The 21,510-nt window shown below is 40.1% G+C and overlaps 1 protein-coding gene across 3 annotated transcripts in view; it reads right to left on the reverse strand.

The window, feature by feature from the left end:
* Nucleotides 1-21,510, reverse strand: part of fnbp1l (formin binding protein 1-like) — a 42,777-nt gene that overhangs the window by 20,141 nt on the left and 1,126 nt on the right. The gene's annotated exons all lie outside the window — the stretch shown is intronic.

Consider the following 21,510-nt stretch of genomic DNA (forward strand, 5'->3'; position numbering starts at 1 on the left):
CCAAACAAAGTCAAAATTGTCATGATTTGAATATAGTTTTGTAAAAGAAATAGAATCAACACAACTTTAAAATAACCAACTCTGTGTCACTGTAATCGCAAAACAGGAGAAGCCAGACGTTGTGGAGCAGACAACTAAAAAGTTTATTTTATGGTACAAAAACACAGATTTTGTGTAAATTGATGCAAGACGTGCTCCGGCAGAGATAAGCAGCTGGTCTCCCAAAAATGACATCATAAAACAGAAACATATTTTAATGGGCTGTTCTTGTTCCGTCATTTGTCTGCATCTTGCTGCACTGGTCACCTCTGGTAAATAGCGTCTATGAGCCGCCTGGTCAGTGTACGAGCCTGTCCACCTCCTTATAGCCGGCGTGTCTGCCTGTGGCTACAGCAGCCTGTGTGACAGCGTCCATGAATAAGTAAAAGAATATGAGCTCATCCTGTAGTTTGTGGCAGGCTGAGCACAGACTGGCTCACTGGGGACATGACAGCATCCATGGGCTCAGTTTCTCTCAGCTCACAGGGAGAGCAGAAAGAGGACGGGAAGGATGATGAGGGTTAAAGCACAGCTGAATCTGGAAGCTACAATTTGGTCTACACTCAGTAACCCATGCTGCTGCAGCACCTGCACTGTAACCGATATTTTCCATTCAGAGAAAACAGTCTCTTATTTTCTCTGGTATTTGCATCTCCCACAAAATACCAAGGACAACCGTTCAAAGTTATTACTGCAGTGTTTATATGTGCTCGGCCACTGCAAAGTCATGAGGTCACAATTTCATGACTGTGCAGAGGGCATTTCATGTGAAATGACGGGGGTACAGGAAGTGGAGTCTCAAAGCAACACTGGGACCATTTTCAGATTGTGTCCAGAGATTTGGGTCTGGACAATCTCCAGAGTTTGGTGTTCACATATGACAAATGAAGTGGAACAAAGTCTGGGAGAGACGCATTCACACCAGCAAGACAACCCCTGGAGGATCAAGGCGAGGGGGTGATGACTGGCTTCAGCATGCAGGAAGCAAGACATTCGCCCACTCTCTTGCTGTGGATCCTCCAGAGTTTTTCCTGCTGCGTTCTCACGTGAACTCAATCGGATATTGACCAGAGATTGTAACCAGAGAGCTGAATGGACAGTCTCCCCAGTGGAGTTTGGAGCATATGTGAAAGCAGCTGTGGTGAGCATGTTTATGCCACTGCAGCTCAACAGTAACTTAGTAACATAACTTGGATTGTGTACTGGCAAGAACTTGTTGAAACGATACGTAATTACATACAGGGATGACGATATATTTTGTGATTCACTATAAACAAGACCCATGTATTGCAATTTTACCCCACAAAATATTCTATTTTAAGAACATCTCTCTCGGAAAAAATAACAAAGGTGTATGCATAAACACACCGTTTTCTTAGTGAGAGGAGTGGAAGAAGGGGGGAGTGAGTCAAATGGCAGTGGTCAGAGATTTAGATAAAACACTAAACCACTCCAAAGAATGTTTTCATTTCGATACAATGCTTCAAAAAAATCGGTGCAGGATCATTCCATTAAGTATTACGCTGTACAAGCGGTAATACAAGTACAAGCTGGGACTGTTAGACAAACTGAATGTGAAGCTGAAAATGTTTACAGCATTGTTTCTACATGCTGCAGTATCACTTCTTTATTTTATTATTACACTTTTTATTTATTTGAGAACTTTCTCATTGACCTCAAAGTTTTGTTTGTAGTGGGTGCAGCAATATTGAGAATTATTTTGTAGGGGACACATTTTGTGGGCAATTAGCCACTGTTATGTTTACAGTTGAGTCGGTTTAGTAATTTAAACTTGTTAATAAATAAAAAACATTTCTTTCCAAACTGAAAATGTACCCAACCGTGACGTCGAAACCCAGTTACATACCGAACCGTGACTTTTGCGTACCGTTACACTTTTGGTCCAAAACATAACTATCAAAACATTTGACAAGAGCCAGTTGTAACAATTGGTAAATTTTTTGCAAGGAAAAACAAACTAGCCAACGACAAAAATTATATTAATGCATAAAAAAAACTAAAAACACTGACCCTCACCATCAAGCAGGCAGCCAGATTTACTCTTTACCACACGTGAACAGCGATGATTCACATCAAACACCATATCATTTACAAACTGCAAGAACTGTGTTTTATGAGGGGGAAAAAAGGAAGCCAGAGGCCCAACCCGCCTTATTTGCTGAATAACAAATCTGGTTTGTTGGGCCGACCGAACCGTTGAGATCTTTAGTACAAACAGATAAATTAATGATGTTTGGACTCATTGAGCCTCCAACTCTCTTCTAAATAGGGATGGGGCCGATCCGATCCAGTATCGGTATCGGGTTCCGATATAAACATAATTCACGGATAGGAAATTTCCGATCCAACTGTAGAGATTTCCGATCCGATCTGTCGAATGTCTCAACAAGTGATTCCCTGACTGCTCTGCTAGCTGACTGCAAAAAGTGGAATAGATTTTCTGAACGGAGGCGTGTCGCACGGTGGGTGTCTGCTTTACAGCGACCCCCCCACCAGGACCTTGTCTCTTCCCGGGGACGCGGACGTGTACTTGCAGTGCCTTCTCCTGCCCTAACTTTTTTTTTCATTAATGATAAATTGATAAAAAGTTGATCAACAAAATTGTTGATCATAAATAGTGCTGCTGACATACAAAGACAGGCGAGGCATACTTTTTATTAATGCCTTATTTATTAATGTTGGCTAAGTTATAAACTGAAAATTAAACCCTGCTAAATGAAAACTACATGTTGATTGAATCATAGCTTTCAATTAGAAACCCTGGCAGTTGCATATTCATTGTCAGGATGGGATTTTTCCTGTGAACAGGATTTCCTGTTTTTATGACTTCCTTTTCTGACCTTACACTTACCTCAAGTAAGTCCTCTTCAGACAAACATGCATATGTTTGTACATATCATACTTGTCTGTATAAAGGAGTTTATTACAGCCTTATATAAAATCAACAATAATGATGATAATAACAACATTAAAGCAAACAGAGCATCCATATCGGAATAGTATCGTATCAGCAGATATCCAAATTCAGGTATCGAGATCGGATCGGAAGTGAAAAATAATGGATCGGTGCATCCCTACTTCTAAAGACAGTTTTCAAGGTCAATGTCAACTGGGAAAACCCTAGTCAACACTACTTCTAGCCATTATCATTACAGAGGAGAATTTCTTTGACATACCATTTCATACCACGGTTCAATCCCAAAACTGGGTCACAGATCTGTTTCTGCCGAGTTCTCACTGACAAAGCCAGGGCTCCGCTTTAATGAGCTGCCATCGCAGAGTGAGAGAATAAATTAGTCATTTAGTTCCCAAAAGAGGAGGGCTGAAGACACCCAGTGTGGAGACACTGTGATAACCAATGAGATGGCCAGGCAGCCCCTCCACAGCCAATCCCAATGCCTGACAGCCTGGCTACATTCCATGAGAGACATCAAGGTTAATTAGTACCAAAATTGTTGCTACGACAATAAACTAATTAAACACTGTGGCATTCCAGAGTAGAGTGCAGACACAGACACACACGTAAAAATGCACACATGGCAGACACACACTGGGTGGGAAATGTCATCTTGTCTGAAACACTGGCATCAGACAGAAGACCCCCAGGCTCAGTCTGCAGTGGGTGTGTGGGTGTGTGTCTGTGTCTGTGTATGTGCGTGTGTGCACTTTAGTAAGCTGTGTTCATCTGCTTTGTAAACAATCAGACAAAAAAGGTCTCTTCCAAGAATGTGGTGGGAAAGAGAAGACAGTCTGTATGTGTACTTTACCTCTTTAGGGCCTTTTCGGGCATAAACACTGACCTTGTCAAAACCAGTGGTCGTCATGTAGACCAAAACCTGGTACGTTAGGTAGGTTAGAGATGTTCCGATACCATTTTTTCCCTCCCATACCGATTTCGATACTTGTGCTGTGGGTATTGGCCGATACAGAGTACCAATACCGATACCAGTGTGTTATAAAAAAATATAACATCACGCCTACATGACTGTGATATGATTATAATTGGTGGTAAGGTTTGGCTCAGGTTAAACCCTCTGTAAAACAGGAACGAACACAGCAAATGGACACCATTTATTTTTACCAGTGATATGGTATTTCGTTTTTCAGCTTGTACGTTTGTTTTGACTCTGCAGCACTGGCAGAGCTTCATGTTTCCATGACGACTGACCGGGAAAGGACGCGCGTGACATCATTTTTCACATGACTCCAGATTGTTAAAATGAGTCTCTGAAGTAACGCTAATCTTTAAAAACAGAGGCATACATACGCAGGACACAGGTACGCTGGTTACTTGTAGCGCTGCTCTTTTCGTTTAATAAACGGGCCGCTCCAGTTTGACTGTAGGCTCACTAACGGAGCTAATGCAGCTAACAACGCTAATGGAGCTCACTGGTAAATACTGCTAAACCGCCGACATGATGAGCTAACGTTAGCTCCTTGTCTACAGGTGTCGGGTAATGAGTTCTTCTTCACACCTCTAAAACAGCACAGCGCAACTGTTTCAAGAGTGGCGAAGAAGAACCGTGTCAGAGCCAACGGAGCTCTAATAAATTACGTGGTATCGGATCGTTGCATGGACTCCAGTACTCGCCGATACCGATGCCAACATTTTCGGCAGTATCGAAATCGGAACAACTCTACCTCAGGTCCTCAGAAAATTAGGTTGTTATGGTTCAGGATAACATTTTTGTATCCAGCTGCCCAATGCAGTGTCCTAAGAAGAATAGCTGTGTGTGTGTGTGTTTATAGGGCGTAGATTGAATTATGTAAACAGCTCATTGAAACCGATCTGAACACTGATACAATTTAATTAGTTGAAATATTACAAACATGGGTCCTGTCAGGTGGAATCAGCACTTAGGAAACTTAGATTAACAGCCAAGGATGTTAGAGTATCGGTGTCAAGAGTGCAACTACAACACCACACAGAAATTGTCCCAGAAATGATTGTGATAAACGATAATATTGTAGTTCTGAGACCATTTTCAACTAATACAATGATACTGGCATAATAATGGAGGTACACCTTTTGAAAGATCAATAAACTTTTATTTCTAAAGAATATTTAACACTGGAACTAGAAGACATTTTAAATATCCACAATAAATGAACAAAACCAAAAAAAAATATTGTATACATAGAAGAAATTAAATACTGTTCCTCATCAGTTGAAATACTAAATCTAAAATACAGAAAGCTCCATTTGCATTAGGAAATGTTATGTGGAAAAATTTAAACATTTTGTTTTAATGAACTTAACAGAAAAATGCAATATAACATTTAATTTTTTATTCTTCCAGCAAATAAAGCTGTTTGTTTGCTATGGAGCACTTGAAGTGAAGTAATGCATACAACTGCAGGTTCTCGTGTTGTGCAACCATTTAACACAGAGAACTTGGCTCATAAGAGAGAACGGCTCTCCATTTACAGCAACATCAAGGCTTAAACCTGCAGCTGATAGTTTGTAATGCAGCAGAGGAACCTCGCTGTTCTCCTGCCTGTAGAGAAGTCAGGGTCGATGGCGTGCCAGTGCTCCAGTCTGTTTTGCCCATAGATGGCTATTGGAAACCTTTCAACACAACAACCTTTTAACATCAAATCCAAATCTATTTAAATCCAGATGCTCTGAGCAGGGAACAAGCAATACTATTATGTGTGTGTATGCGCGTGTCTATTTTCAACCAACTTCCACCTTTTACCTACTGGTGTTTTGGCCTGTATTCACAGTTCAAGTATTTACAGGTTGATTCTTTCAACTGTGACTAAAATACTTTTTTACTGATAACAGCAAAACTATGAGACCTTTAGATAAGTTGCACGAAAGCAAATAAATATCATGTAAACTTTATACACACTGTAATAAAAGCAAAAGTGCTGTATTATGTTTTGATAACTGGGCTCCAAGAGTGTATAATGTAAAAATGCAAAGGCTATACAATGAGGTGTTTTTTTTCCTCCTTACTACTACTACTTTTTATCATTATTCAAGTTTTAATGGGAGTTCCTTAAATGTATCATATATGCCATTTCCAGCAAAAATGTATTTTTAATTTATTTTTCAATTCTGAAATCAAAACTGATGTACTAGGAGGATTAGTTCTGGAATCCAGATCTACTGCTTAGGGCAGGAAATATTAGAGCTCACCTTAAGAAATACAGTGAACCACACCCAAATTGGATTTGAACAAAATGAATGTTCATTACATACAGATGCAGGGATGTTCTGTCCAATTTTCTACCTACTCCTTTCTTGTTTTTCTTACCTCCCCTCATAAAGTTTCTCTCCCAATGTCAATATTCTCCTCCTGCACACTCTTTTTCACCCTTCAAGACACAGATACACACATCACTATTGGTAGTGCCCAGCATAGTCTGTTTTCATGACTACAACAATACTCCAGCTCTGCACAAACATAAACCAACCTAGCTATATACACAAACTGGAGAGGAAATATGTGACTCAGTTGCTCCCATTATATATTTCAGTGGACTGCAATGAATCAGAGTGTGATCACATTATAGATGATGGTGAGCCCTGAGTCAGTAAGCTGCTTCACGGCCTGCAGACACAAATTCTAAGTCAAGTGTTTCACAATAAAATCTGTCCCAACTGGACAGTTCAGGGTCGAACGCACCCAAACTCATATCACATCTGTAGCCAGACTGGCTAAAAAAAAAAAAAAAAAAAAGTTGTCTTCAGAAACAACGTCATGAGCATTCTGCATATAAATATATTAAATCTGATCACAAATGACCAGTTCACATTTAAATGCCACACATGAACAGATAGAGCGTAAATAAAGAGTAAATAATGGGTCTGAAAAGGGCCTTAAACTCTACATGTACAACTACAGCTCATATATTTGTGTTTGTTTACGTCAGTTCGAATAGTTTAACTGAGGTGAATACATGGGTGTTTCTTCTTGCCTTGTAATGGCTGTAAATTTTTATCCCCAGCCTTTTCTCAGAGTGCACTGATTTACACTTGACTAACAGCTGTGCAGTGTTAAAAGAGGAAACATGTCTCATCTGTTCCACATCACCATCAAATAACTTGTGTCTGAACAAAGTCAAAGCTATGACACTGCTATCACCCCTAAAAATATGTTACCGTAATCTCTCGACAGACTCTCCAGTGGAATGTCTTCCTTTTCTTTTTCCTCAATTATTTCCTTAAAATACATGTTCTTCCAAAATTGTAAAGTCAGTCCAACACTCTCACATAATGTGACTGGGAGTTGGGCTACTACTTCATGTGTACTTTCAGTCGAACTCAAGCTGGCCTGGATGGTGCTACCCATGTACCACAGTTCCCAACGCAGAGGAATGACATAACAGCAACAAACAGATGGTGAATGACGTTATGCTCCGTCAACTTAAAAGAACTGGATATTTTTCAAGTTGGTGAATGGGAGGAATACTCACATGCTAAAACCAGTCACATGCTAAACCAGGATTCACCAAACAACCAGAAAGGATGCATTTCCACCCAGTAACGGAGCAGACGGACACACTTGTGCTTGTATACTGACACAAGGGCAGTAATTTAATGGCACAGACAACCATAGCTCAACTTAACTGTGCATGGAACCACACCGACTGTGTGCCAGTACCAGCAAACGGCACAGGGGAGGACATCAAAACTCTTTCCTAAGACTCAAAAAGAAAGCAGACGGAAAAAACCTCGCAAATGCTTATAAATACCTTAAACAGAGACCATCACATTTAACACTGAACTGATGGCAACAGCAAAGCTGTAACAGATGTTGGCTGAAAATGACAATAGTCTGTTTTCCAATATATGCCAAAACAAGAGAAAACAAAATCCATTTTAAGCCCTTAGTCTTAGGACTAAATTTACTTACTCTGGGCAGTTGTGTCACTGGACGGGGATTAATACAACTCACACTTTACCCCCATGTTCATATGCAGTTATAGGTTTCAATGAAATCTTTCTTATGGAAGAGCAATTTTCTTAAGCAAGCCAGCAAGACTGAACATGCGTCTGTGTCTGGGTTGAAGACAGGTCAGTCAAACATTAACCCAACCCAGCATAAGCTCCATTCCACTAAAAACTATTAGAGTGGCTCCTTTTATCTCAGACTAATCCAGAATAAACTTCAAATCACAAGGGATATATATATATATATATATATATATACACACACACACACACACACACACACACACACACACACCGTATTTAAATGTATTTTTACACCTTAAAATTGCACTTAGTGTTTCTACAGAGATACAGGGACCAAACAATAAAAATTGGTTAACTGTTTATTCAGTGAGAGTTGAGATGTTGCTACGAGCATAAACCCATTGACAGTCACACTTTGACCTGTCACATATCCAAACTAGTTTTTATTTTGCTGACTGGAAAGAATGACACCTGGTTTGCAAGAGAAGGGAGAGCAGTGAGAGACACACACACACAGCAAGAAAACATACACATGAGTGTCATGTGTTGATAATAAACATGGCTGACTCGGACTTCATCATCTGACCTTTTTTTACCATAATAAAAGCTCTGTTTCTGCAGCCAGCCTTGCATACTCATAGTGTCTCTCACCTTCTCTTTTAATAGAAAACATAATGTATACATCTAGATTTGTATGTTAATGAGCTACATTAAGGTGAAAGACAACAATTCCCACTAATGACCTTTATGTCACTGCAACAGCAACCCATGTGTGCATTAGCAAATAAAAGCACCAGGATTAAATATAACAGTCACGTTTATAAGCTTGACATGCATTTGCTGCTTTTAACTGTATTTTACTTCAGTATTTCTTTGTTATTTTTCACTAGAGAGGAAACGGAGACCACCTGATTACATGCAACTGCATTTTGTAACTTTTGTTGATTTCTGTTGCTATTATTCTGCCATGAACAGAAAATGTAACATGAATCGAGTCCATCTGAAAATGGGTTATGTCAAGCAAGACTAATGGCGTATTTCCACCGGCTCTACTCGCCTCGGCATGGCACGTTACGGCACGATTAGGTTGCATCTCCACTACAAAAAAGTACCTACGTGGGTGGAGTCATCACTGCACGGCTGAGTGAAACACGAGTGACAAGTGACTTTACACCAGACTTCTGTAGTTGTTGGAGATTTACCCACGTTTTTAGGATTGTTAAGTAGTTTTAATTTATCTACAATTCGGCACTGTTCGGCTTGATTTCTGTCCACACGTCTCCAGAGTATAGCCTCCTACTCCACAGACACCACTCCACTTTAAAAGACTCCTGTTAAATATAGAGGTTTCCCTGGTAGTTGTTGGAGATTAACCCATGTTTTTAGGATTATTAAGTAGTTTTAAGTGATCTACAGTTTGGCTCTGTTTGGCTTGATTTGTGAGTAGGAGGTCTCTTCCTGTGACTCTGGACTCTATCCAGTCAGCGGCCGGCAGTCTGACCAATCATCGCATAGTACCTACTACTAGCACGCTTGGAACCTCGCCGGAGCAGGTACTTAAAATAGTACCTGGTACCAGGTACTATGCTAGTGGAAATGCTACTTAAACCGCGGCGTGGTGAGGCGAGGCAAGTAGAGCCGGTGGAAATGCGCCATAACAGACCTGGCAGGGGGAGCATTTGTGTGTATACACCAGCAGAGCACAGGTGGACAGGGACAAGTAGCATTTATCCGATCAAACTGCTGAACAATCAGGTTCTTTGAGCAGAGAAATTTACTTCTTTTTGTTTTCACTCATACTCCAACCTGTTTGCAGCCATCTGTCTTTATTAATACAATACTGCTGTTGTGGTGTCTTTTTCCTGACTTAAAACAAAAACTAAACACTTCCTGTGTGCAGTGCAGGAATGTAGCCTGGCCACAACAGCTCTGAGCACCGCTATTATAAAAACCGCAGAGTCATGTGGCACTGGTAACTGTGTGAACTCATTTGACAATGATTTGAATCCAACTGTCATTTGTTTATATTCAATAATTACACAGTACAATTTTAAGTTCAGAACCAGTAGCTATAACTTTATATCTGGGTTTTAGCGCTCACTCCTCCATTCCCTCAATATTTAATACCTGTTTGTGGTAAACACAAACATGGGCACTCCTGTATGCTGCTGGCTGATCAGGTTTCATAGCAACACAATCCCCTCTTTTGTCATGTTCCTCTGCTACTTCACATTCACACCCTGACAGACCGGTTAGGCAAGAGAGCGACAGCAGACAGAGAGGAACAGACAGATGATTGGACATTCAGACAGATATTAATCTAACACATGCCCATGCCCATGCCCTAGCGAGCACAGGATACAACCAACTGTCACACTTGTGTGGATGTCAAATGATGTTAGTTCTTTAGACATGATGGGAATTTGCCGAGCTCTCTGCTTCGCAAATGGTTGCACACTGCTAGCCTTGATCTTACTTGGTGGACGCATCTGTTGTATTGCAAACATGCCGTTTGCCAACTTTGACTGCTTAGGTCAGCAGCTCCGCTCAGCCTATCCTCAAATCTCTTCCTCACAAAAAACAAGCCAACAAATCCTGGTGAATACTCCCACTTACTCAGTCAGTTTTATTTGTTCATGACACACAGGTCCTCCTTGTCTCAATTCTGATTTTGGCCACTTGTGGGGGCAACCTTCCGACACTGAAGGTCATTCAACTACTTGATCCTTAAAACACTGAAACACAGAAAACCCTGTGTTCAATACTACAAGGGCTTGTTTTATTAAAGTCTCCAAGTGGCCAGATGTGTGTCAGGATGGAATCACTTCACAAAATAATCATGCTTGCTTGGCACACATACTGAGATACACATTGCAATTTAAGCACAGCTGAAAACTTTATACAACTCAGTGCTACAACCATTTGCCTCATCAACTGCTTAAGCCGGGGCCACACTGGATAAACGCGCAGTATGTCGCTCATCTGCTGCATCTCATACACATTTGTTGTTCAGACAGGGAGAATGTCTTGCTGCCTAGCTGCTGCACTGTTTTCCATAGTTCCACTGTTTGAAACGGCCACAAATAACATACTTTCAATATGCTTCCACACTCGACTAAATGCCAGGAGTATTCAGTATGCCCAACGCATATCCATCTACTACAAATACTTCACAATAAAAGTATTTTCATAGAAATGAAATGCTTGAGCCCCTCTACTTTGTAATTGGTATAGAACATGCATGTATACAGATATACTTGTGCCCCAGCCCTCATAATATTTTCTAAATGAATTGTTATATGAATGTTCACCAAATAGCAAAGAGAGTTGGCCACATAATTTTAGTTTTTTAGATGTCATACAGAAAGAGCATGAAGGAACTAAGGGGTTAAATGCAGGATAGAGCCAAGGAAATCTTTGCAACCAGGAATAAAATTCAACTAATCCCAAACATAATTGCAGATATTGCAGGATGGAGCAATGACTGGCCAAGGGGGTGAGGGAGAAACATGCACACATGCACTCTATTAATCCAAGTGTTTCCTGTGTGAGTATTATATGAAAAGAACAGGATGTGATAATTATTGTATTTGCGCAACGTACCATGAGCCTTGTCATCAGACCATATGTGCATGCCAGAATACATGCAAACACAAAACAGCTCAATTCATTTAAGAGAAGCCACAGGACGTCTGATTTATCTAACCGCTGACTCAAGTCCCATAATCTGTGTCAGGGTTAGGCATGAGGCTCCCAGCTGTGTGTGAGTCAGGATGTTGACCATGACACCTTCTCCTCACACTGTTCACACTGGTTAGTGTGGCCGACTTTGGACTATGTCATTTGGTTTTGGTGCCAGCTGGCATTATTTTTAGACAACATCACAGTTTTAGTCAATTTAAAACCGCAAACCAAAGACATATCATTTGTGGGAGAATAAAGATTTTCATTTGCTTGTACTCAGCGGCAGGTGTTTGGTAGAACACAACACATACATCCGCATTAAAATAAATGAATGAGTAATCGTTTTTCCTTTCAGTCAAGTGCAAAAATAACAAGTTGAGCAGTTTAGACAAACCACATTAAACGTTGGGGGGAGGAGGGGGATAAAACTAAACAAAAAATTCATTGTTTTTCTGAAAACCAACGTTTGCATGTCATCGAACGTGCTGAAATAAAGTTTGAACTACTGCAAAAACTAATCATACGACAATCAGTGTGTGGCAGTGGCTGCAAATAAATTAATGCATGAGTGGGGATAAGTGCCCGCTCAGGACTGTGGACAAATGTGTCCTCAAAACACCTCTGAATATGGTTTCTGTGATCGGATCTGAGGAAGCATTCAGGATCCATTAGGACCGGTCAGAACTGTACTTGAGGACAGGTATTAATACCAGGTTTAAAAATCCTCTCGATTTTCATTGGAAATTGTGGTGAAGATGGCAATTCTCATGATTCCACACTGATTCCCAATGTCATCAACCTAGGTGCTTTTGTTTTTTTGATTGACAGACCCCTTGTTGCATAATGTGCATTTACGAGTAATATTTTTAACTGCTGCTGCTTACACTGATCACTAAACTTAAATCACTTCACCAGCTCTAAGTATTCTTCTGTTGCATCCATGTAACATCTTGTTAAAACTAAGAGGGCTTAATAAACAATGATGAGTCACGGGCTAGATCAACACAAAGTAGTGTTTGTTAAAGACAGCTTTGGGAGACGATGGTTGGTCACCATGTGGGTTTAAATTGCTTCACAAATCACTGGAGAAATAAATCCTGCTTGAGACTACTGCTGCCACAGTTTGCTATTTATACTTGGGTGATTCATGAATTTGAGACTCAACAGTGAAGGGTAAAATAAATTTCCCCAATTTTCAAACATTCTTGTTGAATCTTTAGAGAATTAATTCAGATTAACACTAGAGATAACAACCTAGCTCATAACAGGTCTGCTGCTCTGCATGTTGACATTTTTTTAGCCTGCACTCTGCCTACCTGGCATATTACGGGGCGGGAAGCCAACTGGAACCAGGGGGTACAATGTGCACTTCATGAACAGGTTACCTAGGTTACCAGCAACCCTCCAACCCTCTCTGTGTGTATGTGCAAATGAGCAGTGCAGAGCAGTTTTATGGGGCTCTGAAACTTCATCAGCCAAATAAACACCCTGGGAAAACTCTCCTGTTGCTACAATTAATATTGTCTCCTTGTACACAAACAGGCTGCATGTCAGAAGAGGAGGACAGAGTGAGGAAAGAGGGGAGAGGAGGAGGAGAAGGAGGAGGTGGGAGTGGGGGTGGGGCTGTCCTAGTTATGCTTGTCCCATGCATATACGCTCTCTACACATGGTGTCTGTCTGTCCCATTTTGGACTGAGTTTTGTTGTAAATTCCTGTTCAAAGCCACCGTTTCCCATACATGCACTTATCAACCACAAATAGACTCCACTGACCAATAAGGTAGGGCTGTACATTTGCGTTTATATTGCATGTGCACGATGCAAACTACAATATTAGCATACGGGGGTGGAGTCCTTTGGGAACCGTCAAGAAGCTTCCAGCAAATACATGATAAGAAGACAGAAACCTGAGTGAGATTAGTTGATATGCAGCTGGAGACACAGAAAGATTCAAAAGACAGATTTTCCTGCTTAAACTGATAATTATCCTCCAGCAGGTTTGTTGTGTATCATTATAAAATGACATTTACCCAGACCTTGGGCTGGACAGTAATTCAATATAATTTTCTTTAAAGTGGACATATTATACCCTATTTCCCCCATTAAAACAGTTCCCTGGTGTCCTAATGAACATGTCAGTGACATGCCTTGGTCAAAATACCATAAGGATGAAGCATCATAGCAGTTCAATAACCCTGCTAAACCCGCCCCTTTCAGAACGCTCGGTTTTCGTGCATGGTCCCTTTATATGCAAATGAAATCCTCTGAGGCTGGAAGTTTGTGTAAAACACTGTGCTCCACTGTGCAGCCACCAACAGCACACTTGTCCCTCCACGTTGACATAATACCGCTCTTCCTCCCTCGCCTGCACTCTCGCAGGGACAAGGTGGAGCTAAGGTGGAGCTCTCGAGGTAAACTTACTGGTGGGCGGTAACATTCGCGGTGAAATGCGCATGCTGCCGTCATAAGCGCAGGGAATTCAACATCGAGTGTTTTATCGCCTATACTTAGACTAAGGGGGACCACGAAAACATGACTGAGTATTCTTTTTCCACACTTTGGCGACTGGTAGAGCCTCCAGAGTCCCAAATATAAGTATTGAAATGGTTAAAAAGTTGATTTTGCATAATATGTCCCCTTTAATATAAAACGAATGTTCAATATAATGTTTATGCACAGTGCAAACATACTTTGAGTCACAACATAATTTCTGTGAATGTTATGCCTCATTTATGTGAATCTTTTCCCTTTTTAACAAATTTCCCACAGGATCAAAAACCTTTATTAATGTGATAATTAATGTTACTAACCAATAAAAAAAATTAGGCAGACTAAGTACTACTAAATCTAGTTGAGCTTAAGTCTACAACAACAACAAAATCTTTACATAAATGGGACCCTGGGAGAAAACTCAAAAAAGGAGCTCCAGGTCACGAATGTCTATTTCAGGCTCTGTGACACTAATCCATAAAACCTTTCCCATTTCATGTAAGTCTATGGGAAATCCCTCTATAAATGTGTCTGTGCTGGAGAATTCTGCCCAAGTTTAAGAGAGGGTTTAGGAATGCATGTTCAAGGCAATGAAGAGGAGGAGATGAAGAAGAGTGGGGCAAATTATAAATCAGGAGTGGGAGAAGAAGAGCAAATGGTTTGTCTTCACATGGCAAACATTCTGTGAGCCACTTCTTCTATCTTACATAAACACAAATAGGGGACAAAAAAAAGGAACTTGATTTAATGTCTACACTCCAACAGCAGTTGCTAAGGAAAGTAATGGCACCATAGAGACAGAAAACCAGACCTCTTAGCATGGAACTAAACCAACTTATCAGTGGTCTGGAATAGAAGTGTATTTCCGCAAATCAGCTGGTCTTGTGTCAGTGCACGGAGCAGATAGCATCAGTGCAGCAGAGGTGATTTGTTTAGTACACAACAACCAAAGGACGTTAGCTGAAGGACATCTTTCATCTATGACAGCAACAGCAATGTTTAAAATATATCATTGTCGTTTGAGCCAACAAGAAATTCAAAATAAGAGAATGGAATCACACTAAAGATTTATTAAATTAAATTGCCACTGTAGATAAGCTTGTATTGTTCAGACAGGACAATGCAAAGGGTGGCACACTGGATCATCCAGACTTTAATTGATACTACGGTTTCAAACTAATCTCAATTTTCAAAATGTGGGTATGTCTTTGAACTCGGGATGTCCCGATCCGGTATTGATTCAGATTATATCGGACTGTCTCTAAAATCTCCGATATAAGCACTCTGATACAAGCAGTCCATTCTGCTCCAGCACTTCTATCCAGCAGCGCCCATTGTGATCATGTGGGCTCTGCGGGTTGGATGCATGTAGAGCCCACATGATCACAACAAAAGTGTGTGTGTGCTACTGCTATTTCATAGGTTAAATATTTTTTCTTTAACCTCTGGATTCAGAGGGTACGAAGCCGCACAGCGAGCGCAAGTTAGCCGTTAGCACCACACTAGCTCATCCTGAGGAACCCTGTAAAACACAGCTGCTCTGAAAGCACCCCCAATAGCACTTGGTACTTTCCTCCTGATGAAATTAACATGGCAAAAAATCAAATATTCTTATGTTGAAGGTTAAAATTTGTGTAACCCATTGGTTAATAATAAATGGGTAAATTTTTCTCATACCTACTGTTGCTGACTATTGTTCTCCGTTTAAGTAATATCACTTGATCAAGCCTATTCTAACATTCCACACTTCAAAATAAGTAATTAAAATATGTATGATTTATGCTGATATCGTACCGGATCAATATCAGTATCAGCCAATACTCAAGGCTGCAATATCGATATTGTATCGGAAGTGAAAACGTATCAGAAGATCCCTACTTTGAACATTTACTGTATTTTAAGGTCTGCTCACTGACTGCAACATTGCCCACAATAACTTTAAAAAATCTGAAATATTAAGGGGTCTCCTGGATACCACACCATAACTTTTATAGGTTAATAGTATGCAGATTTTAAACTAAAGGGGTGTCATTAATCTGTATTAATTTAATCAATTCAGTAAACTGTATATCAAGTATATTAATTAGAGCTGCAACTAACAAGTATTTTCATAATCGATTAATCTATCGATTATTTTCTTGATTAATCGTTTGGTGTTCAGAATATCAGAAAACCTTAAAAAAAATGTTGATAGGTGTTCGTCAAACCTGGACATGATGATGTTCTCAAATGTCTTGTTTTGTCAACAAACCAAAATGATTAACTTTAAATGATATCTTTGTTATCGAGAGCAAAGAAATTAAGAAAATATTTACATTTAAGAAGCTTAAACAATCGGAAATCTTGTTTTAATCATGAAAAAAGCTTCAAACCGATTATGAGTTTATCGAAATAGTTGTTGATTAATTTAGTAATCGATTAATAATCGATTCATCGATTAATTGTTTCAGCTCTAATACTAATGTAAGTGAACATGCAAGCAGGCCTGACATTTGATAACAGCCAGCAATCCAGCAGAGGTTTAGTGTAATGACTGACTGGTTTGGATGTCTAGGGAAAATTGACCAGAAAAATTCCAAACATCTTCCAATTTTCCCCAAAACCTGCATTTTTATCCGCTGGCTAATAACGTAACTGACTATTAAACAGCTGACAGACGGACTCCTTGTAGAAGCTACAACACTGAACACAGCTGCAGCTCCGACCAAAGGCCTACACCTAAATTAGTGGTGGTTCTAAGGCTACGTTTACATGATGACGGTCTGAACAGAAGACGCAAAAGTGGCGTCACGTCTTCACTTTTTATTCCGTGTTTAGACAAGCGTTTTCAGGAGGAAATCTGCGTACATAAGGTGACGCAAAAGTGTGTGGAATTCGATTGGGTATGCATGCCAGGCGGCTAGGTGGCGCTGTGATACACTATCACACAACACCGCCATGTATGAGCGCATGCGCAGAATCTTCCTTCCTCTCTGCGAAAAGCAAAACATGGCAACCGCTGGGAGAAAGAATTTCGTCTGGTCAGATGAAGAAATTGAACTAATACTCCAGATTACACTGGACTACAAAACAACGAAGGTGCAACAAGGCGTGGACTGGGAGTCCGTATGGACCGTATTCATAGAGCAGTATCCTACTCCCCCAGACGGCCTGCATGTATGTGACGTAAACGCGTATGCGACGTGAGCAGATCTGAGCAGAGTTTTGCATCTTGGCAGTGTAGACGGAGACGCTAAGGCGGAGCATATTCAAGTTTTCCACTCTGGAGGGTGGTTTCAGATTTTTGCCGTCACCGTCTAAACGAAAGGCACTTCCGATAAAATATTTTGTCGTTTTTAACCGCAAGCGTCCTCGTGTGAACGGTGCCTCAGAGGTCCGGGGAGGTTTCTGTAGCTAGTGACTCAATTATAACTTCCTGGAAAAAAGTTAAAATACACACTAGTGTCTAATACGAACAACAAAAATAACAACTGCCAGATACTGTCATTTGAAAGGAAAGCAAGTATCACACCTATATGAAAAAAGGGCGATAACATCAGGTCTTGTAACTTAAACAGGTTTATCCCAGGTCACTCAAAGGCATACAGGTGGAATGGTGTGTAAATAGAAAGGGCTTGACTGGCAGGGTGGATACAGCTATAATCACTTCTAGAGGAAGACGGGAGGATGAGAGGAAAGGAGAGAGTATATAAGAATAAAATATATCTATCCCCTGAGTGAGAGGCACACATGAGGCAAAAGAACTGAACATCCACTGAATGTTGCATTTGTTTTGATTAGAGGTCGACCGACATGGGTTTTTCTATGGCTGAAACCCATCTTTAAACATCAGAGCAGCTTATGAAGACTTTCCCCCCCAAATATGTTTTCTTTGTTTCCTCCATCTGATAAAATATAAAACGGTTCTCAGAACCTAAATGTGTTAAACTAAAAAATAAGTGATAGACAGCCAGTTCTTTAAATAATTATCAGCCCGTGTATTTTATTAAAAAAAAAAAGTGCAAAACTCAGCCCGATGAATTGATCAGTGTAGACAGAATACCACTATCTATTTACATTTTACAATTTAATGCTACCAAAGTAGAAAACCTGTTGTGTGCTTTTGGAAAAACAAATATTTATTTTGATGAACTGAATCCCAAAAGGATTGAAAGATGAAAACGTTTCAATGATGATGATTTGCACAAAACTGCATGGAAAAATCAAATATGATAACAAAACATCTGCTTTGAAAAAGATCAAAAGAATCCTCATTAAAATAAATAAATACAACATTTCAGACAGTGTTGTCACAACAAAACATTAAAAGCATTTTTAGGGAAGAAAAAGAATGACAACAAAAGATACTGAAGGATCATGCAAAGTTGTGTACTTGTGTAATGTTTCGATCTAAAGTATTAGACAATTGCAGCTACAAAGCACACTGGAATCATAAAAAATGTATCTAATCCATTTTATCTAATAATTCACCTCCCCCCACTCGACAAAAAAGAAGTCCCTTCTCTCTCCTGTCATTAAACATCCTCCCTTCCTCAGCTCCTCTGTATGGTCCACCATCGCCTTACCCTCCTGTAACACCTCCTCCCGGTGTCCAGAAGACGTGTGTTAGCACAATTTTGTTAATTAAGAGAGACATCCAGCCTCACATGCCAGACATAACAGAGTAAAGTGGCTTCTCTTAAACTCATAACAATATGCTCTCTCAGTCACACATCCAAGAACACTCCCACAATCTTCAGCAAAGCATTTCAACACAACGTGCTTGGCTAGACCGGGTGTAACAGCTCCTTGTGTGCAGGACAGTGCCTTAAGGTTTGACACTTCATTCACAACCTTTGTGATCTACAAAGAGTCAGAGCACTGCCTGACTAAAACACTGTCCTACAGTAGACACACAACAAATGATTTAACATGTTCTAGGACAAAAAAAATACACCCCCCCCCCCCCAACAAACAAAGAAAATTGTAACTGATGGAGGATACATGGAAAAATCCCCAGAGGTAACAAAACCCTATAGTCAAGAGTCTGAACACCACCTGATGCCAAGAATGCAAACAATCCTCAGGCATCAAGTATCAAAAGATCCATAAATAACCCTGGTACCCCTTACTGCAACTGAACCCCCATAAGGCACCTACAAGGCAAGGCATCTACAGTTTCTTTAACAGCTTATCGACTTAAAGAGTCCACTGTTTAAAGATTGTCCTCTTTCCTCCATCTCTCCATCCCCTTATTCTTATCTTTTCAGTCTGTCCGATCAGCAGAGACGGCTGCCTGTCACCCTCTTGTCCTTCAGCCCGAGTTGGCTGCTCCTCTCTGCTGGCCTCCAACTCACCTCAGCCAGACAGACGAGAGCACAGCATGGCAGCATCCTGGCACTTGGCGCACACACATAAAGCAGACAGAGCTTTGATTCAGACAAACACTTCCTACGTTATGTGTGTGTCTCCCAGGCAGGAAGCCAGCACAGTAATAGGATGTTCCTTGCTCACTTTGTAATGCCTCAAAGACCTGAGTTGGAGCCAAAACAGAGGCCGACTGCAAATGCACCAACTGATGTTTAATATACCAATAAACTTTTTTAATGCTGCATACTAGTAACCTATAAAATACTGCTCATGCAGGTGCCACTGATGGATTTAAATATTTACCATGTACAGCATTGGTTTGCAACCTGGGAGACAAAAGTCTGTACTTTCGTGAAAACCAAAATTAAAAAAACAAAACTTGATAAATGCTGCACTAAAGTTTAACTTTCAGTTATTCTGTTTTTTTATCTTAAACATTTAATTGTGGACACAAAATGCTGAGGCAAAAAAAAAAATTTTAAAAAGGCATACATCCACAATTTGCTAGTACAAGTCTCAAAGACTGTAGAAAAAAAACGTTGAACTCTCTACTTATGAGGTGTTTCAAGGACATGGGGATTCATTTGAAGCATTTCTGACTCTAAGCATAAAATGTTGACAACTTAAAGACATGAACTTAGTTTATTGGAATGTGCAGACATTTTAAATTAACATTACAGAGTAGTCAAAACTTAGTTACATTTATTGATAATGAATATAACTATTATTTAAAGCCCTGTTAGCAAGGGAATATACATAATATTTCACACGTATTGGCAAGAACCTGCTGCACATTCAGTTATAATTCATGTTGTTCTGTAATATGAATTAATTTATGCAGATTGATAATGGATATGCAGTCATGCATAAAACACAACAGCCAGTCAACAGTTTCATATTTTATCTCTTGAAGGATTAACTGTAATCTGAAATCAAATAGCCAATCATGTGTAATCTGACATCAGTCAGCACATTAATCTCATCTGTGGGCTCTGGGGATTATGACAGTACACCAACAGGCGGCAGATGATAGCCTGCATTGGTTTACTTATGGCACGGATGGAACAGCGCTACAGAGAAAAGCTCAAACTACTGAGGAGTAAGTCATGGAATTACTTTGAGAACACTTTGAAATAAACTGTTTCCCATGAAGTCATTCCTGGGAATTATTTCTGATGGTGGGTTTCCTACATTAGCTTTAAACCTTTTTTTAATCCTGTTGGCTGGTGGTACAGTTCTTGCATGGTTTATGTCTACTAGGTTTAAAGTGAATGTCAAGGTTTAGTTAATTGCATTTTTTCTCTGAAAGTTTATCTTTAGGACTGATCATCATTACTATTATTATTATTATTATTCACAATTTTGAATGAGTGATTGGTCCACTCAACTGCTCATTATCACAAATAGCTATTCAGCCAATCACATGGTAATAATGTAATGCGTTTTAGGTGTGTATACTTGTTCAAGATGACTTGCTGCAGTTCAAACCAAGCATCAAAAAGAAGACTGTAAGATGATTGCCAGACATGCCGATCTGAGTATTTCAGAGACTGCAGCTCTATTGGGATTATTTATGCTCAACCATCTCTATGATTTATAAAGAAAGGTCCAAAATAAATCAGAAAGTCAGTTCTCTGGGAAAAAAATGTGTTGCTGATGCCAGAAGGTCAGAAGAGGACATCCATGCTGTTTTGAGATGATACAGAGGCAACAGTGAGCAGTGAAGCAGATGGGCTGCAGCAGCAACAAGGCCACAGGTCTCGCATATATGAATAAATACGAGAATAAAAGCTTTTTTTATACTACAGATAGCCAGAGGAATATAATCCAGCCATCCCACCATACACAGACAGTCTAGTACAGCATTCTTAGCGGGGAACTCTGACCTTTTAACCTGACCCTAACCCTAAACCCAATACTAACCCTCAAAAAGCCCTTTACAGTTGTGAGCACCAGACACAATGTCCTAACAAAAGGTAGGTTTGAATCCGATTTTGCTCT

Source organism: Solea solea, chromosome 9, assembly GCF_958295425.1.
Source record: "Solea solea chromosome 9, fSolSol10.1, whole genome shotgun sequence".
In the NCBI taxonomy this organism is placed as follows: Eukaryota; Metazoa; Chordata; class Actinopteri; order Pleuronectiformes; family Soleidae; genus Solea; species Solea solea.